The sequence below is a fragment of the Anoplophora glabripennis genome, unplaced genomic scaffold (genome assembly GCF_000390285.2).
Source record: "Anoplophora glabripennis isolate ALB-LARVAE unplaced genomic scaffold, Agla_2.0 scaffold45, whole genome shotgun sequence".
Lineage (NCBI taxonomy): Eukaryota > Metazoa > Arthropoda > Insecta > Coleoptera > Cerambycidae > Anoplophora > Anoplophora glabripennis.
Window position 1 is genome coordinate 1,582,020 of NW_019416437.1, and position 6,176 is coordinate 1,588,195.

Below are 6,176 nucleotides of genomic sequence, written 5' to 3' on the forward strand. Positions count from 1 at the left end.
GAGTTGATTTTAGGCAAAAATTTGTCCCCTCTTCCATTTTCGCCTAAAATCAACTCTTGAAAAGATACATAATTAAATAGGAAGAAAAATATGACATTTTACGAATTTTTTTAACATATTGTGCCGCCAAAAGTTAAGCCCACGTTTTTTTTATGCGCATAGAAAAATTTTCATTTCTAGTTTGAAAGCCAAAAAAACAAAAATCTCCGTGGATATGCGATTCACCCAAACCAAAACAGATACCGCCTAGTCTATTATTTATAAAAGTTAAATTTTCTTCGCCTTTGATAATTTAAGCTTTGATGTGAAATTAAAATTAAACTTCAAATTCGTGTCAAAATGTTGTCAAACTGTTCGATATTTAACCCGTGATAACAACACGTAGGGATATTTTCAGGATAATAGAGACCAAATTAATAAATTTTGCACATGAGATTAAGAATGCAATGTCCCATTCCACACTGGAACTATTTAAAAAAATCAGTTTATTTAGTTGGGTTAAGTATGTATTAAAAATGTCCCACATAAATTGAAAAAATCAAGTTCACAGGTACTCACTGGATTAATAAAGCTGTAAACTTTCCGTTAATATATTTTAAATTTATGATATCAATAAATGATGCACAAAACTAGGTTATTTAAGAAATAAATTGGTTACTTAATTACTTTCCGCTATATTTTGATGTTTAATGGCGTTATGAATATTTTAAATTTCAATACGTGAATGCAAAATGTATTAATGAGCCAATAAAAGAACACTGTCATAAACTCTTTAGTTCTCAGGCTGGTTGTGGCATACAACTATCTACTGATACTATCATCTTCTCCTACCCTACACTAAAGTATATATGTACCTGTTTCCGGCAAAGTGAAACATCCTGCAACATTAATTACAGTTAATTTATAATAGCAATCTGTAATGATCCTATCTCTGTATTATTTTACTCTTATAGTCTTTATGTTTGGTTAAGTGTAAGTCATGAAGAAGCAATTATTTCAGCATATAAAATGTTATTTCACTGTACCTACTTACGATTTAGATTATACGCAATTCTATTGAAGGGGTTATTAATAATAGCAGGTTAGATAGAAACTCACTTTCGATAAAGAGAACATATACGGGTAGTGGAAATATAAGTGATATGGGAATGAGATGAATACCTAGTTAACTAGCTTTAACAGTTTCCACCGCAAACTAGCCAATTATGATTTCTAGGATCACATGAATTTATATTCTACAATGATGGTATAGTTTACCGGTGAAGTGAATTTTAATACAATTTTTAGTTATCCCTTGAAAAAAAAGTCATGTAAAAATATCGAACTGAAGAAGTTCTCACAAATTTATTTTTCAGAAATTCGAGAGGAATATTTGTAAGATTTTACTCATTTGTTTCCCATACTGACAAGTTCATAACGTCAAAGGATATACAGAATGTCTACTAAGTAATGTAAAATATTGGAGGAGATTCGTTACGTCCTGTTTTGCAATATACAGGGTGTTAGAAGTTTGACTGCCTTAATTTTAACAGACTATAGAATACATTAAAATAAACAAAAAAACCTCATATGACATGCGTCCTAAACTCAACCATTTCCGAAAAAAAAATTATCAAAATCTCCAATTTGATGTACAAATGTTCGATTAATTAAGGAATATTGACATAACTACGTAGGTACATAGAATACCAGAAAATACAATGTTTATCACTTTTTATGCTTAATACTAAAAAATAATTAACGTAATAAATTTAAAATTCGATAAAATTCATATCGAGCAATGTGACAACGGCGCGGCGGATAACACGAGGTACTAAGCTGTCCAGCAATACGCTATTCAGTTGGTATCTGGAATTGGACCGTATCTGAGTGTTTTTTTCGTACCACTATTCCCTTTTGTTGAGATGTTTTCCAGCGAGTGCGCGAAAATTGGATTCGAAGGTGTCGTGCGTGCATCGAAAATGGTGGTGGACATTTTGAGGATATGTTGTAGTTTTGTATCTGTGCGTTTAAAAATTACTGAATTTTGCTTTTTGGTAAGTACCAAAATTATTTTTAATACGTATGATTATTTGGATGACGTGAATCTTTAATTATATATTTTTCAAATTCATAATTTAATTAAAAGTTAAGTTCCTGTTTTAAGAAATTCACAATTACTAAAATTCGAGCTAAAATGTAAGTACAACACTATCTTCGTACTACAAACTCGATACAATTTACTAAATGTTTCACAATAATAGTTGTTTACATTTTTCCGTAGGACAAGTTTGCCGCGTACAGACGTGGTATGCTGTGTAGCGTTAGGTTAAACGCTGTTATCACGTTGTGATGAAACTCCCCAGTATTAATACTAGCTGTATTTTGAAAACTATTAATCGTACGCCCCTTTAATATACAACTTTTTTGTTCATTTATAATTACTCTATCTCATGCTGAAGTAATGGCAGTCAAACCTCTTATACCCTGTAGAGCTAAATCTTTTTCGGTTTGTTATATATTTTGAAAACGGGTTGTGTGGTTGGAAGGTCAGCCTTTTTTTTGCAAAAACTAGAATTTTATACTGCCACCATAGGCGTAACTATGGGAAATAGTATCCACATTATAAAAAACATTTTAATTTCTGCCCCTTGTCAGTAAAGGAAAACAATGTTTCTAGATATTTTCATATATGTATGATGCAAGATTTAAAGACTTAAAGGCATTACTATACCTAATATTATAAATATTGTTTGTATATTTAAAAAAATGTGTACTGTAAATAAAGCATTGGGTATTAACTAAATAAATTTATCTTCCTACAATTTTTTCTTGGTAAAATTAGAATTAAATAAAAAGGGGATTATTAAAGCCAAAAAAGTAAATTTATATTTTTTACATTTAATTACACTAAATAAAATATGATAATTAAAAGTTGGCATTAAGGTATACATTTCAATCATTTTCTGCGTTTCTGAACTGAATTTAACTGACAAGGTAATTTTTAATTATACAAAAATTACAAAAGTTGAAAAATTTAGACTGTACCAAACACTCATTTCCTTCCTCAAATTTCACGATATAATAACCTGTAGATAAGTAAAGTAAACATTGTTTTACTTAGTTTACTGTCCCAGTGCATATCAAAGTTTGTTTAGGAGGATAGGAACTAACAACGACCACACAAGAAGTGAAACAGGTACATTATTAACGGTTATAAAGTCGTTGGTTAAATACTTAAATCTAATAAAAATAAAAATCGAAATAATAAAAGCAACAGCCAGAAAATTGACAAAGTAAAGAAATATCTGAAAACAACAAAAACCACGTACAATTTAAACTAGTTAATCTTGAAAACTGATAATATTGAAAAATAATGCCAGTTTGTCGATATCGATTAATATATTTCTCAAAATACCTAAAATATCCAAAAGTTATTTGTGCACAATATAATTGGGTTGGTTACAATCATTAGGTAATAAATAAAAAATAGTAGATACTCTTTATGAGCTTAATAATATCTGTGAAATTGAAAAAATAGATAATATTGTCTTTTCATATCCGTAGTACCTAATATGAGAATTTACATAAATAAAATAAGTATTATTTTAAAAAGTAAAATCTGTATCTGCTAATTTTTTTATCTGCAGTAATTTTTAATTGTGGCGGTAATATTCCAGTTCATTAGTTGAAATTTTCCTCCATAAGTAATATGTCATCATAGATAGTCCTGTAACTTAAATACCATTTTTATTGTCATATATAGATGCTGACTCATGCTATTTTTGTGGCGACTATCAAATAAATAAACAATCTAAATCTATGGTCAAGCCGTGTGCCGCTCTATGCTCACGACACAATGCTTCTAACTGCAAAAAAAATGTGCCATATACTCGACCAAGCAAAGCGTCACACACATACACAAACAACAATGAATTGCACGGCAACGTCCTTCAGCAAAAAAAACTGAATTGTTCACCGGTACGCCAGGCCGACAGGACAGGTATTAGGGAGCCGCTAGATACGTATCGAATAAATTGATCGATGCGAAGCTTCAGAGCAGAGGCAGACATGTACCTACATGTTATTGTAAATTGACGCGGATAGTGAGATTACTAAAATGTGAAGTAGTTGATGTTTCGCCACTATTAGTAAATATAGGTAGTGTCTATTAAAAACTTCGACTATTTTGGATATGCGCCTGTGACCTCCGTAAATATTGAACGGTCATTGTCGTTATTGAAATAGGTATTTACCGATCGCCGGAGACGATTAACCGCGGAACACTTAGGACAACTGTAAATTATTTTCTACAATCGCTTTCCTTATGAGTAAGAATTTATTTTTTTATTAACTTTTGCTGGTACTTATTATTACGTATTGTATATTTTATGGTAGGTTTCATGTGAAAGGTTCAGAAAAATAGACACTGCCCCTTTTTGTTTTATACTTTTATGCAAATACTTCCACATAATATATTCTTCTAATCTAGATTGTATAGTTAAGAGAAGACAACAGTTGTGATAATATTTGTTTGAATAAAATTACATAAAAGAAAACTCGGCCTACAGCCAACCCTGTACCACATTGCAGCCGCTCTAATATTTTCGATTTCTAATAATTAGCTGTATTTTGCCTAAGACAAGAAAATTGCTTTCTAAATTTTGTTAATGTGATATAAGAAATCGAATCTAGATCTTACCTCCTACTATTACTTGTTAAGCTTACAATTAAACATTATATTTATACGTAAATATTTCAACTTCTTTGAAATTATTTTTAGGGTTCGTATTTTGCCATTAAATAATTCTTTTTAGCAATTTGTAATTTTGTGTAGCGTTTTGAATTATAATGTATCGCTTATATTTCATGTCAAGTCCAGTTCAGTTCAGCGAAGTCTTTTTTTGTTATTGAATAGCTAATTTAACACAATTGTTATGATGATATCAACAAATATTCCGTAGTTACATAAAAAAAATTATTGCTTAGAAGTTCATGTTATTGGAAGATCCCCTCTGTTTCAGAAAAAAAGGTTATGAACTTTATTAAAACAATTTAGCAACTTAACATTTTAATTTATTATGTGCTTTATTTAAATATTACAGTCAGGTAATAAAAGCACTTGAACTGTTATGATTTTAGTGAAATTCTCCATTTTTTTTTTACTATGACAATAATATTTTTTTCGGTAGATGCTTGACAAAAAAAGTAGAACCACGAAAATAATATACTAATATGAATTAATGTTTTTTGAATTTTCAAGTTTTTGAAAAATTTCTCTGTCTAGGAACAATAATTAATGTTATTTTTTTTTGTTAGACAGTTGACAATATTAGGCGATGGGAATAATTATGTTATGCATAAGTTTACTTGGGGAAAATGACAGTAGTAAGAGAATTATGCTATTCTGCAGTTTTATAGTAAAATGTAACAGGAAATTTTCAATATAACATCCAATCCTTCTGTGTATTTAGATTTTACGAAACTTTGTGAAATTACCACAAAAGTATATTTTGGAAAATTTGTATTTTTTAGTTGAAAAAAAAAACTACAGATAAAAGTACTTTTTTGGTTAATTTGACGTGAAATTGTACTTTTAAGCGAAGAATTAGCAATTTTTTACAGTGCAGCAAAATATTTTTTTTATTCATTTCACTTTTAACTATTTAATAAGTTTCAGAGCAACAAAAAAGCCGTTCGTTACCTAAGTGCAACGTAACTTTTTAATAAAACTAAACTGCAAATTTTAACCTAATTTTAACGCAGATATAAATATAGTTACTTACTAGTGCACTAATTTTGATAATTAAGTACCGGAGCTACAAGTCCCTTTTTCTAAAAACTTTTGAAATTTCAAAACCTAAATACTTTTTGCTTTGATTCTAAAAAAATCAAAGTAAAACCTAAATACATTTTTGCCGAGGTCCCCAGATCTCGTGAGACCCGAGGCCCTCTATAGCCGGGCTGAAATACCTACTTAATTTTGTCAAATATATAAATAAATATTCCATTCATATTCCTGCAGAATATCTGAAATGCTTAGATAATAGCTGAGACTAATATGAACTATATTATTTAACAACAAATATAGAATCAACAAATATTTTCCCAGAATTTTAATCGAATTTATATGACAAATCCGCGAAGCGTTCAACAGTTGATCAAACCAGAAACGTCTCAAAATAACGAAGGTCTAT